General features: G+C 39.6%; 1 pseudogene; it reads right to left on the reverse strand.

Annotated features, from left to right (window-relative positions):
- Positions 1 to 1,239: 1,239 nt before the first annotated feature.
- The window catches only part of LOC122794962, a 100,329-nt pseudogene continuing 86,501 nt past the window's right edge, over positions 1,240 to 15,067 (reverse strand).

The following is a 15,067-nucleotide window of genomic DNA, read 5'->3' on the forward strand; positions in this document are numbered from 1 at the left end:
ATTTCATCTCTATTTCTGTGCAGTTTCTGGTTCATGCAGATTTTCTTTGGTTCACTCTAACTGCTGTTAGTATAGTTCAGTTTCAGTTTACTCTGCTGCTTTGTAATCTGTGAATTATAATTTATGGTATAAAATGGCAACATCTCAGTTTTTCCTTCTATAAAGGATCATAAAGAAAGTCTGCACTCATATATATATATATTCTCTCTTTACAGTAATAACTACAAGAAAAAACATACCAAGCTAGAGTTTTCACTATATGATATCTTACTCCTCATGTAATAGGTATATGCAAATGAACTCTGAAGGATATCATGTGTTTCAGCTATATGGTTTATGAACATCAAATACTTTTTCGTTTTTAAGTCTTTATGCACACTTTCAGGTCAATAAAACCACACTCAATAGCTATAAACATGCATCTTTCATTCTTCTTATGACCTAGTCAGTACAGAATAAGTGGACGGTTTCTCTATATTTTAAAAATGCAGTGCCTTTATACCCAGCTGATGTCCATAACCATTAAGGTGTCTACAAAAATATCCCAACTAACAATTAAATCAAAGAATAGAAAGGTCACACAGGCAAACCAATTAGTAAAAAACCACAATAAAAACCTAGCCAAGCTAGAGTTTTCTCTAGTGATACCTTGAACCTCCTGTAACAGAGGCCCATAGGATATATGCAAATGACCCCATAAGGACATCAAGTGTTTCAACTAAATGGCTTCTGAATGTTCATTACTTTTTCCTTTTTCTATTTTAACTCTTTATGGACACATTCAGGGTTGGGAGGGTGGCCTAATGGTTAAGGTGTTTGCCTTACAAACACAAGGTGCAGGGTTTGAATCTCACAGGGGATAACTGGCTAGGCTTAAAATGGCTCACAAGGGCAGTTAGCCTAGTACTAACCTATGAACCTATTAATAAAGCCAAACCCCAGTAGCTGTGGACATGCATGTTTCGGCTTTCTTATAACCTTGTCAGCACAGCATAATTGGACTGTGTGTCTATACTCTAGAAACACAGGGTCTTTATACCCAGCTAATGTCCATAACAGAGTTCCTATAGTGGTACTAGAGATATTTCTTTCTTATTTTTTGCTGTTAATCTGCTTTAATTTTTATTATGTCTGTCTGAGTACAGCAGGCAATAAGGATAAACACTGTTTTAGAACAACCAACGTCACAAATTGAATGACAAATTCATACCTATTCGACATAATTCAGAAGATGCTACTTTATACTACTTCCTCTTCTGCCTCTTCTTTAAACTCTCCCTCATCTTCAGCTGTAGCATATTGATACTTTTAATACTGTAAAATTAGATTGTATATGTTACATTCTGCTTCAGTGAACTAGTTTACTGCATACATGGAATATAGGTGTAAATTGTTCCAAAATGCATTTGAGCAGCTACTAAATAGCTACACTATTGCAAGTGAACATAGCAGAAATTTTCAAGTTATGATATGGGTTATCACATATAGCCGTTTTCCATTTGTTTAGAGTCCATTGTACAAAGCAGCTGCTGTTTTTGTTTTGTTCATTGAATATCTGATCATTCACCTCTTTCATGGACATAGACCCCTAAAAATAGCAGCTACAGTGAGATAGAGGCCTCCATCATTTTCTTTGCATCAAACATTTATTGCGTAAGGTCAGGCACAGTTAGTACGCTGTTCTGCCAGCTGCCACAGCTTGTTGGGGGCCAAACCCAGGGAAGAAAAAATGTAATGAGGGAATGGAACCATATTTAATGATAATTTAAGCAGGTTAGCTTTCAGACATCTCACACTACCCCTCATTGCAGATAATAGATAGTTTAAGTTACCATATATAGGCACTGTCACTTTCAAGGTTTTAAAGCAAATATCATACAAAGCTTCATTACCTGTGAAATCGATCTTTTCAGTCTTTTCTAAAGTTGTTTACTGAACTCTGTAAAACTGAATAAAGCAGAGGAATATTAAAACAAAAAAGGCACAAACGGAAAAAGCCATGGAAGACTAAATTATGCAATGTAAGGAACTTTTGAATATGGTTTATTGTGTTGATCAGTAATGATCTGTAGACAAATTTGTTAGTACTGAACTATGAACCCCTGGACCTATGCCTTCTGTGATCCTACTTACATAATTTTGCTATTTATTATTTTTCTTTTCATTTTTTACTCCTTTGAATTTTTATTTTACATATTAGCATAGGTCTCTGAGTCACACAAAGTTTGTCTTCTTGCTTGACAAATTTTATTTATTTATCTGTTTTTGTTGACTGGGAAAAGTCTGAGTGGGCAAAACTCATTTTCAGTGGATGCCTGGGGAAAAAAGCTCCATATTTAAATTACACATGATCAAAAATAAATAAATAAATAAAACCTAAGCACTGAATACACAATAAATCCAAAAAAAAAACAGAATCCAGCAGTCAGTTCCAACACAAGGGCTCCAAAATTCCACGTTTATTTCCATTCAGTGTTATGTTGAATAGTTTATTTTTTTGAAAGTTTTACAAAATTCCACGTTTATTTCCATTCAATGTTATGTTAAATAGTTAAAACAAACTATTCAACATAAAACTGAACAGAAATAAACGTGGAATTTTGGAGCCTCTGTGTTGGAACTGACTGCTGGATTCTGTTTTTTCTTAAATTACACATGATGTACATTTATATTTGCAGGGTAAAGGCATCTTTAATGAGATTATATACACAATTTTTCATATTTTAAATATTTCTTACATGAGCATAACATTTTAACACACACACACACACACACACACACACACACACACACACACACACAGAAAAATTAACATACATTTGCCAATTATTAAAAAGAGAAATAACATAAGTAACAATTAATGAATTAATAGTATGATAGCTGCAAGGAAAAGATCAAACTGGGATGTTTTTCAGTTTAGTAATAATTTTTAGACAGACAAGTAGAATTTAGCTTAAAAATGATAAAATAAATGAAAGCAGAACTTATGGAAATGAGCAGGAACTTAAATGGACAGAGGAAGAGCAATAGTTAGTGGTGGGGTGTGACAGACGGAGGAAAAGTGAATGTTTGGCAATTAAATGCAATATGAGGAGGAGTGATAAAGTACACAAAACTGGAAAGCAAATTGGCTTTAAGAGATGGAGAAAAGTAATACGAGCACAGCTAGCCAGGTGAGCAGGAAGAATAGAGCCATCTTTGGCATAGATCCTGTTTAAGCAAAGTTTTGAAACTATTTAAGTTTTCTATATGCTTTAACTTTGTGGGGATTTTATTCTACAGTTGTGACACATAATGAGAGTAAAGCATGTCTCTAGCAGACTTCAATGACTTACTGATTCACAGTAAAGGCTCATTGCTCAAGATAAGGTCTGTAGTTGATGAATAGTACAGTAAATTATTTTGGAATGCTAGGCAATTGTCTGGAGAGTACAACAGATTATGGGCAATGATCAGTTGTGAGTATGTCAGCTGATTTGGGAGTTCAAGACAGTTTAATTGTTTTAATGCAAGGCAGTTGTGTGTTTTATAAGGTTGGCTGGTTGGTTGCAAATTTATCTATTTTGTAGTAGCAGGAGGGTAGTTTAGTTTTATACACTGTGTTGACATTTTAAAGAATAGGGGAAGCATCTAATAGAGAAGGAAGGAGGTATGCTGCTGCTCAGGTAATCCTTGCTTGATGTGTCAGGTAGTGTTGAGCCTTATAAAGGGATTTGAGTTTTTGGTGAGGTTTCTTGATGGAATGAAGTATATGATGATCACATTTCAGGTTGCCATCTATTATGACTCAGAGTAGTTTAATTTGGTTTATGGTTTCTATTTCTGTGTTATTACTTGAGATAATAAGAAATGTGTGCTCCTAGTTAAGGTTTCATTTTGGAATAAATACAATTTTATCTGCCCCTTTGACACACCTCACAGTACTGTGCACTTTTTCATGTGGATCACATTATCCATGTATACCTTACCATTATGGTAACTTGGGTACATAACAATTTTTCCTACCGTTTCTGAATACCACTCTGAACTACTTCCTCCATCTAGTTTATTCTCAGACTGAATGGCTCCTGCAGGATTAGAAAGTCTGACCTGTTTATACTGCTCTGCCCCCATCCACACACAGAAAGAAACTGTCTGACCTGTTTCATACAGCTCCACCCCCATCCCCGCCTCTCTATCCCACACCCAGTTTCATAGCTTCTAATCATTCAAATTCACCCTCTACCTCCAAATTAAGCATTTTATATATCTATCACACAATTCATGATGACTTTTTGCACACCTGCTTCCAAACAAATTTAGTCTTTGCTCCACTTTCTAGAAAACATACCTATATGCTTCACCTCCTTTCTGTTACCACTTATTCTGCATCAATTTACCTTCATCTAGAATTATAAGTGTACAGACTATAGTTGTACAATTAAATGAGGTCCCTCATCACTCTATGTCTCTGGCTTTTCAACCTGTTTACACTTTTACCATTTCTGTAGTTCTAATAATCCTGTTTATTCATTTACAATAAATAACCATGTTCTAAATCACTATAGAATGATGCCACAATACAGTGATAAGATGATCAGCTTTAATAATTGGCTTAAATTCTGGTGTCATTCAAAGGGGATCCAATGTCTGTCTGCCTGGAATGACATGCTGGACAAGCCACGCTGCTTCGCAAGGGACGGCTTGCACCTGTCACCCCTAGGCTTCCGGATATTGGCAAAGGCTCTTACCACCCCCATAGTGCCTTTTTTAGGCAAGGCTCAAATTCTAAACCTACCACCCTAGAACACAAAAAAGTAAAAAAACTAAGGGTAATGCTGCTCAATGCCAGAAGTCTCAATCTCAAGATGCACGCACTCAAGGCCCTTCTCAGTATGGAGAACATCGATGTCTGTGCTGTGACTGAAACCTGGTTCAAGGCTCCTCAGAGCACCCCAGCACTATCAGGTTTCACCTCATATCATGTGTTCCAGCCCAAAAATACGGACAACACCAAGAAAGGAGGGGGGTGTCCATATTCATAAAGGACACCCACACCTCAAGGTTGGTGGCAATGCACGATGCATCGGAGACCATTCAGGTGCAATTAACCATAGGCAAGACTGCTCTGCAATTTGTAGCATGTTACAGGCCACCCTCTCAAACTCAGGAACCTCACATGGCCTTCCTGAAAACAATGGAGGGGATAAATGTATCTCCAAACACCATCATACTAGGTGACTTCAACTACCCTAATATAGACTGGGAACACTACTCAAGCCCAAACACTCTAGCCCAAAGGTTCCTGGAGTTCATAAACTCAAATGCCATGGAACAACTAGTCACCATCCCACAAGAGGAGAAAACATACTTGATCTCATCATCACGAACATGGGATCACAATGTTCAACACTGGAAGTATACCCCTCACTGGTGAGATCAGATCATAAACTAATCTCGCTGGAGGTCCTCATCCTGCCCCCACCTGAAATAAAAAGACCACAGTGAAAAACTTCTCAAAAGCCGACTTCACACTTCTAAAACTAGTGTGTTCTCCTTTAAGGCCCCTGAGCCAGTGGTAAACATTACTCAAACCGCTGAATCACTTACAAATGCCTTCTACCAGCACCTACAGGACTGCATGGATCAGGCAATCCCAAACAAAACTAAGACTCTTTGTACCAAAGGCAAGCATCCAGTCTGGTGGACCCCAGCCATAAACAAGCTCTACAACAAAAGGAGGAAGCTACTACAAGATAGAGCAAAATCCTTGAAAGGTAAGACACCTTTGGTCATTATAAGTAAAAACTAAGAGCTCTCATAAAATCATCCAAGGCAAATTTTGAGAGAAAAATCGCCAAGGACTCAAAAGACAATCATAAGGCCTTCTTTAGCTATGTTAGAAACCTAGGAGGAAACTCCCAGATATGCTCAGAATTAGTTCAAAATGATGTGAAGATTACTGAACCTACACACATTGCCAACATACTGGCTGACAGGTTCAGTGCAAACTTCTCCACCCCAAAAGGAGAGATATCTATACCAGAGGATTGTAGCCCCCCAAACAACTCCAACGCCCAGGTGAGAACTGCTCTCTCCAAAGCAAAAAACACAGCATCCATGGAACCGGATGGTGTTCCCGGCTGTGTGCTCCACGAACTCAATGAGGAATTAAACCCGCAGTTAGGACAGCTGTTTAATCTTAGCCTCACCTCAGGATACGTACCCAAGGAGTGGCGCACGGCGACTGTGGTCCCACTTCACAAGGGCGGTGCCTCCACCGACCCTGGAAATTACCATCCCATTAGCTTGACAAGCCTTATCTGCAAAGCCATGGAGAGGATCATAATGGAACTCATAAATAAAGACATAGGGAACTTGCAGACTTTGGATCCAACCCAGTTTGGCTTTGTCAAAGGCAGATCATGCCTTTTAAACTTGGTTGAGCTTTTCGAGACAGTCACCAAGGCCATTGATGAGGGAAAGGCAGTTCATACAGCCTACCTTGACCTGGCAAAGGCCTTCGACACAATACCCCACTCAGGTATCATTGAAAAACTCATCAGCTTGAATGTAAACCCATACATCACAAGATGGGTTGCAAACTGGCTAAGTGACAGAACCCACAGGGTCAGAGTTGCTGGAGCCATGTCAGACTCAAAGCCTGTCACAAGTGGTGTCCCACAGGGCTCAGTCCTGGGTCCACTCTTGTTCGGCATCTACTTTTCTGAAGTACAAGCAAACACAGGAGGGTTATGGCTGACAAAGTTTGCAGATGACTGCAAACTGGGCCATAGTCGAAAACACATCTGACACAGATATCCTTCAGAAGGGCCTCACAGAAATGGATAACTGGTGCCAGAGCCATGGCCTAAAGTTAAATGCCAAGAAATGCATAGTCATACCCTTCGGGAAAAACAAGGTTACCCCTAGCTACCATATAGGTGGCAATCCACTGAGCACAGAAGAAGTCATCAGGGATCTGGGGACCCAGGTTGACAGTAGCCTTCGTTTGACACTCATGTTGCTAAAGTAGTTAGGAAAACCTTCTACATTGCCCACCTGATCATGAAGGGATTCACATCTAGATCAAGGGAGGTCATCGTCCCCCTGTACTCATCACTCATTAGACCTATGATTGAGTACAATGCCCCATTCGGAATGTATCTGACCCAACACCTGCAGCAGCTGGAAAGGCCCCAAAAGTTCCTCACCAAAAGGATAAAGGGTCTCAAAAATATGTCTTATGCTGCCCGACTGAAAGAACTCCAGCTCTATTCAGTCTCATACCGCTTGCTCAGAGGTGACCTGTGCCTGACATATAAGGCCATGTCAAACCCTGATTTGATGAATATGCTTCACCTCAAAGAATCTAGATCCCTCAGAACCACACGGGCGCGAGACTTAAACCTTGACACGGTTATTAATAGAACGTGCTGGAGGGACAGATTCATCACCCAGAGACTCCCTATGCTGTGGAACAAAATCCCGGTACATGTGAGGCAGAGCACCTCGCTGGCCTTGTTCAAGAGGAATCTTGACCAATGGATGGGGGATCGCAGATATACCCCAGGAATTACTTCAGTGTCACTGCTTGACAGAGGCACAGTAAAATAATAGGCATAGTTTTATTCAAACTAAAGGGGTGGCGAAAGCCAAATAACTATGGGCTAGGCTTATAAATGCCCTTGGGCAGATAGCCTAGTATGAACCTATGAACCTATGAACCTATAGTTATATTCTTCAGACTGCACACATCCTGGTTCCTAGTCCAGTAACTTCTTCCTATACAGCTGTATCCATTATCTACATAGGTTGCTATTTTAATATCATATTATTCTCTGAGGCAACATAGTAAAGTGTCCACACTCTGCATGTTAAACCTTAGCTATGCAATTCCAGATTTCAATCACAGTAATTTCTCTTGGATGATTGGCAGCCAACAACTGCTTTACTCTCACACACCATGTAATGTTCACATGAACACTCTGTTCCACCGAAAACCTTTCACAGTCAAACCAGTTAATACAGTATCATACTTTGTGCATTTTTACCTGCCACTAATGTAAAACAAATATATTATCACATTATCCCAACTTAGATTTACTAGATTTTTAGTTAGGCAAACTCCCATACTCTCATTACAAAGTCTCCAAGCCCATCTCTTCCAAAGACTTTAGACCCATCTCAAACATATGCAGGAAAACTGCTAGAAAAGTTAATGTACTCTCAGTTCAATAAATAAATTCAGAAGTACAGCCTTTTATCAAACCATCAGTATGGTTATGAACAGTAAAAAGATTTACCTTATTGATGCCGTCATTTTCATTATTTTAATAGAGCACTTGTTTTATTTAGTTACGACTTCTTTTTGTCTTGATATCTGCAGAGTTAAAATCAGGTCCACATTTTCTGACACTTCTCGTATGAAGTGAGGAATCCCACAAGGCTCCATTTTGTCCCACCACCTTTCCTCCATCTTCATAAATAAAATTCCTAAGTTCAGGCCACCCTCATATCCTTGTCATTCAGTATTCTGACAGCAGAGTTATTTGCAGATCTAACCTCTTTGTAATTAAAAAATATTTTAAAACAACTTGAAAATTGTCTCCTATAATTCTTCAAGTGACTAAATAATAGGCGTGTATTTTTGAACACACACACACACACACACACACACACACACACACACACACACACACACACACACACACACACACACACACACACACACACACACACACACACACACACACACACACACACACACACACACCAAAAACATTCCTGTATACCCAGTGCCTGACAAATAAGTCCTTTACAATTAATAACTCATTTAGGACTTTGATTAATTGAGAACTTTACATCCGTATGGTATTAACAGACCAGAATAAAAGTCAATGGACTCCACTTTGCCAAAAGTTTTCACACTCTGAGAGAATACTAGGGTGCTCAGCCAAGATGGCTGCATAAGCCCAATGGTCAGGGCAGGATAAGAATAATATTCCCAGGGAGAAAAAAAACGGGTCTATATTAGAACATCGAATTCAGTGTTCTAATACTGACCCCTATTCAGCGAAAGCTGAAAACATCGAACACAGACACCTAAAATCTTACACCTAACCCTACACTAAACTATACACACACACCACCAACTATCCACTTACTTTAACCCAAACCCTAACCCTAAGGTCCGTCACTATTGCACACTCACCTCACCCACGCCCTAACCCTAACTCACCTACCCTGCCCTAACCATCACATCCACACAATCACACACTTACCTGACCTGCGCCCTAATCCTAACTCACCTAACCCACCCTAACCCTCACATCCACACAATCGCACATATACCTAACCCGCGCCCTAACCCTAACTCACCTAACCCACCCTAACCTTCATGTCCACACAATCGCACACATACCTAACCTGCACCCTAACCCTAACTAACCTAACCCACACTCAGTCGCACACTTACCTGAACCTGACCTGTAACTTTCCACTACAGGGCTGAAAATACAGAAGCAACAGAAACGGACAACCAAATTCTTTCCCTAGGAAAAATTCGGTTTTCTGTTGCTTTGATATTTTCAGCTTTCGCTGAATAGGGGTCGATATTAGAACATTCAAAGTTTTGAAACTTCGATGTTCTAATATAGACCCGAAAAAACAACCCAGAAGGATCGATGAGTGAGTAGGAACAAGGAGGAACAGATGGCTGCCTTTAAAGCTGCAAATAAAGAGGAGTCACTGTGTATTTTGTTTGAAAAGGTTATAAAAGCCTGACAATATGTGAATTCCATGACAAAGGCAATAGGACAGTGACAAACAAAAGTGGAAAGGTCAGAAGGGAAGTTGAATGATCTGGAAGAAGACAAAACAGCAATTAAAGCTGATTTGCAGGAGAAGATTCACAGAATATAGGAACTAAAAGATATAGCAAAAAGATAAGCTGAAAGTGAATGACCTTTGAAATTTCTCAAAATGGAATAACATCAGTATATTTGGAATACAGGACAGAGTAAGAAATGGTGAACTGGAGAAATTTCTAATGCAACTATTTCATGAGAGATTTATGATACCAGAAAATCAAAAAAAAAATAATAATAGAGAGGATACATAGAGTAGGACAGCAGCATCAACTGTATCGGAAAGCAGAACCAGGCATGTTTTAGATGTTTCCAATCCTTTGCCATGAAAAATGAAATAATAAAGCAAGCAAAGTGACTTACAGGGGGATTCAGTAAAGCTTACATGATAATTTTTACAGTGTGTGCATTGCAGAGCAAGGTGCACATGGGCACAAAAACTTTTAGATTCATCACCCACAAGTGATACCGCTCCATCAGCTGCCAAGTCATGTATAATGCCCAGGGAATTATCTTGAATGTGTGTGCTGGCAACCCTGGTATCATGACTCCCGCATCTGGCACACATCACAACTGTACCAAATCTTTGCTAAGGGGAACATCCCACAGGGCCATTTACTGGGGATGCTGGCTATGCCCTGGAACCATGGCTGATGACACCCATCAAAAGTGCACACACACCAACTGAAGAACACCGTAATGAGGCACATGCTCATACTAGAAACATCATAGAGAACATGTTTGGGTTTCTGAAGTCATGGTTCCAGTGCCTAGATATATCTGGTGGAGCCCTGCAGTATAATCCATGCACATGTACACAAATATTCACAGTATGTGCTATACTCTACAATCTGATCCTGCAGAAACAGTTACAGCAATATCAGCAAGGGGAAGGGACACACATCCCCCTACCAGCACCTAGGTCACCATGGCCACAGTCAGAGGAGGACTCAGAGGAGGAACTGACAGGTGGTATCCATTTGGCAGATGTAGACATGCTCAGTATGCCCTTGCCTTGGTTAAGTGACAAGGCATAGCACATTCACTGACCACCTAGGGACCTAATACCTTTCTCCTACTCACATACATATAGTAAAATTGGTGCTAGGCATCTCACACAACCTATACCTTCCTATGCATTGGTTGTGTACTGCTTGATTCAGAGTCAGTCCTGAACTAAAGGTGTATCACCTGCTGCATTTGCATGGTAAATCCTGAACCTAGAATGTATTCTTTAATAATATTATGACACATCTTTGTATTTCCTAACTTGGTACAGTAAGCAAGTAAGTAGTGGGGGATTTGTACAGAAAGTACTGTAAAATGTGATCCCAGACACTTCTATTACTTCTATTTCACTATTAGTAATTAGTAGGCCTCAGACATGAAAAATTCACAGTCATACCTCTGAAGAATTCTGATGTTCCCTGCATGGCCTCAGTTTAACACAATACCTTTGTACTTCTAAATCACTGAAGACAGAAGTTAGAAAGTGATGATACACATTGCAATTTCAGACTTCAGACTTGTTTGTGTCATAACACTAACTGAGCTTTGTTTCTTCCCAAAAGAGGAGTGTACTCTTGTTCCTGCCGTAACAGTAACTCAGCTATGCTACCCTCAAAAGAACAGTATATGTGCATTTGTGTCATCCGACCTGGAATTCATTGGTTGGCTAATACATATCGTATTATTCCCAGTTAATATCCTCTCATGTGTTACGGCCAGTGATATAGAATGGCTTACACACTGCATGTGTTAAATAACTGATAAATAATCAAGAAATACAGAAAGGTAACACAGAGCTGTATATTTGGAAGCATAATTATAGCAGGTTGTATGATCGCTATCTGCTCTATGTCCAAATATAGTAAAGAGAATTAAATGTACAAATCGCAGCTGATGGTTTGATAACAGTGTACTGTCTGATGCAGTTGGTTGTGTGGAGAATGACTTTCCATTTTGTTGATGAAAAGCTGTTTGTGTGGCCAAAAGGACTAAGGTATCCTCTTGTTTTATGAAGCTGTATTGGTGTGAGGGTTCAAATCTTGACATATGTAGAAATTTGTGGTGTGTACTATCAAGTTTTACTGTGTTCTTACAGATTGTCCATATGTGCTCCTTAATTTTAATACCTTTTCCTATTTGTCTTCTTTTAATTCCAGTTTTGCATGATGCACCGCAGCCCAAAATAAACATTTGGCTAAATTTATCTTGTTTGCACTATGTGCAACACTGCAGAAACAGGGGAAAACCAGATTTCCTAGAAAGCAGTCACCCAAAAATAGAAAACTGATACATTGAATTAATGCTCCTAGCCATCAGGAAAAGCCAGCCTGGAGTACAGATGGGACCGGAGTATAGTTGCAAGCATTAGCAAAGCACCTTGGGTATAATATAACATAATATAATATAATATAATATAATATAATATAATATAATATAATATAATATAATATAATGTACTATAATAAAATATAATATAATAATAATTGCCCCAAAATACAAAAAAACACATCATACCATCTGAAACTCACATAGTTGTTTACTTGCCCTGGGATAAAGTACATTGTTCGGGATTCTCAGTTTCGTTATTGTCATCTCGTTTAAATAATGTTTGTCATTATGGGCTTTTGGTATATCAAAGCAGACCCATATAGATATATATATATATATATATATATATATATATATATATATATATATATATATATATATATACATATATTATGATGATAATAATAATATATTTTATTTATAGTACATTAATTTGTTTCCCACTCTCCCAACCACCCCAAACAAGCAATACAACCCTGAGGTCTCATTATCTTTTCCACACGTATATCAACCACAATACAAAGTGTTATACATAATGTTGTGTGCTTACTCATGAACAGGGCCACTTGGTGGTGCTCACAGCTTTGCTCTGCAAAACTCTAACATCCAAATATGTGCAGCAAGTGTACTTTTGTTGTTACACAACTAGGCTTCCAAACAGCCTACTACTATTAGGCTACTAGTCTCAGATGACACTATGCAGGCCTTCCAACCTCTTGTCTCAGACATGGCCTGTAGATGTCATATTTTATACTTTCACCTGCAATTCTAACAACATCAGATTTGTGTTGTTGTGTGTCTGATAATTACTGTGTTCTGTAGCATGTGTCCTTAGACAGGTAGGAGTTCTATTCTTACTGCAATAAAGTGTGTGTGTGTGTGTGTGTGTGTGTGTGTGTGTGTGTGTGTGTGTGTGTGTGTGTGTGTGTGTGTGTGTGTGTGTGTGTGTGTGTGTGTGTGTGTGTCTATACAGAACAGCATAAATGTATATTCCGTGGTTACTCAAGAATGGCATGGCTTGTCAGTTTATTGATACTTGCACAAGACTACACATCCATTTCATGCAGTTCTCCCAACCAGAGTAACCTGCAAATGGTTCATCTCCCATGCCCATGCTTACACTTATCAAGGGTATCCAGAACTCGTCAGAGATTTGGGATGTATGGCTAGGCTTTAAATGGCCCTTGTGGTAGTTAGCCTAGTAAACACCTATGAACCTATCCTTTCTTCCACATTGCCTGCCAGTGTCATCTAATTTAAGTTCACCTCCAGTCCAGACAAAATCCAACTTGTGCTGTGCTGTACCTGATAAATACTGTGTTCTGTAGTCTGTGTACCTAGATAGGTAGGGGTAAACTGTGTGTGTGTGTGTGTGTGTGTGTGTGTGTGTGTGTGTGTGTGTGTGTGTGTGTGTGTGTGTGTGTGTGTAAAACAGAAGAGAAGAAGTATGTATCCCACAGTTTCCTCTCCAATGGCATAGCTTACCAGCTTTTTGAGACATGTACAAGGCTACACATACATTTCATGTAGGCCTCCCAACCTCTTCTCTTCCACATGGCCTACCAGTGTCATCAACTATAAGTTCACCTGCAGTGCTGCTAAAATCAAATTTGTGCCATGGCACGTGTTATAAGTACTGTGTACTTATGTAGGTAGATGTTCTATTCTCACTGCAGTCAAACTGGGGGGGGGGTGGTTTGTGTATGTGATGTGTTGCTGGACTTTACAGTAAGATTTTACAGCAGCCTGCAGAACACTATCTTGTCCTCAGCGGACACTGATGGTATCATCATCTAAAAAGTGTTGTCTGACACACTCCAAGTCAGACTTGAGCCATGGTGCTAGTATTAAGTACTATGTGCTGTAGGGTGTGCACTTAAATAGGTAGGGATTCTATTCTCACTAGAGTCAAAAGGGGGGACTGGTTTGTGTGTCTGAGGTGTTGCTGGACATTACAGCATGCCTTTTACAGCAGCCTGTGGGACACTGTTACTTTGTCCTACACACACACATCTGCCATTACTAGGTTATAAAGTAAGCAAAAGTAGCTGCTGTCTACAAATACAAAAGTGAAAACCCAGAACTGGAAGAATGACCTCTTCAGTCTAAACAAGCAAATAATACAACTTGTGCAATCTCTAACCCCGACTCTTATTTTTTCTTTTGTTTTTTTTTTTTATTTTTGTTTTTGTTTTTTTTTTTCTTTACCCCACAGCACAGCAGGGTAAGCCTGGCCCATGGAATCCACCTGTCCACTCCACTGGCTATGGCATGAAGGCTCAGCCCATCTGAGTCACAACCTGGTAGCACCCGTTGAGCTGTATCTACACTACCTGGCCCCTCAAGTACTTCTGCCCTGGAAGACAGGCCTGTGTTTCCTTCCAGGAGGAGTGGCAGAGTGGGTGATTTTATCACCCAAAAACAACTGCCGGGGATGTTGCATAGGATTGTGTGCTGCACTGTGGCTACACACCTATGCCAGATGGAGACACTGCTCTTCATAACTGTACTGAATAACACAAGGAGATGCAAATGCCAGATACTGCAGCCATCAGTGCAGTGAAGTGACAGTGATGACATTCCAGTGGGTGAGGTCTCAATTTTCACTGTCTCCAAACTTGACATTCATGTGTTTGCAAGTTCCACACCTTTACCCCAACCATGGTGTTCACCCACCTCTTGTGTTCTTCACCATCCCTGTCTCTTGTCTTGTATGTCCTGTCTGCAAACAATTGATTTCTCACCTTGCCAAATTACCTGCTTCAGACATACCTGTGTCCCTTCCCAATATTTCTCTGTCTCTTCAAAAAAAAAAAAAATAGGGCACTTGCCCCCCCCCAAAAAAAAACATAGCTATCCATGTCACACACATGTCTACATGA

The sequence above is a fragment of the Protopterus annectens genome, chromosome 2.part1 (genome assembly GCF_019279795.1).
Source record: "Protopterus annectens isolate FY-2018-M chromosome 2.part1, PAN1.0, whole genome shotgun sequence".
In the NCBI taxonomy this organism is placed as follows: Eukaryota; Metazoa; Chordata; order Ceratodontiformes; family Protopteridae; genus Protopterus; species Protopterus annectens.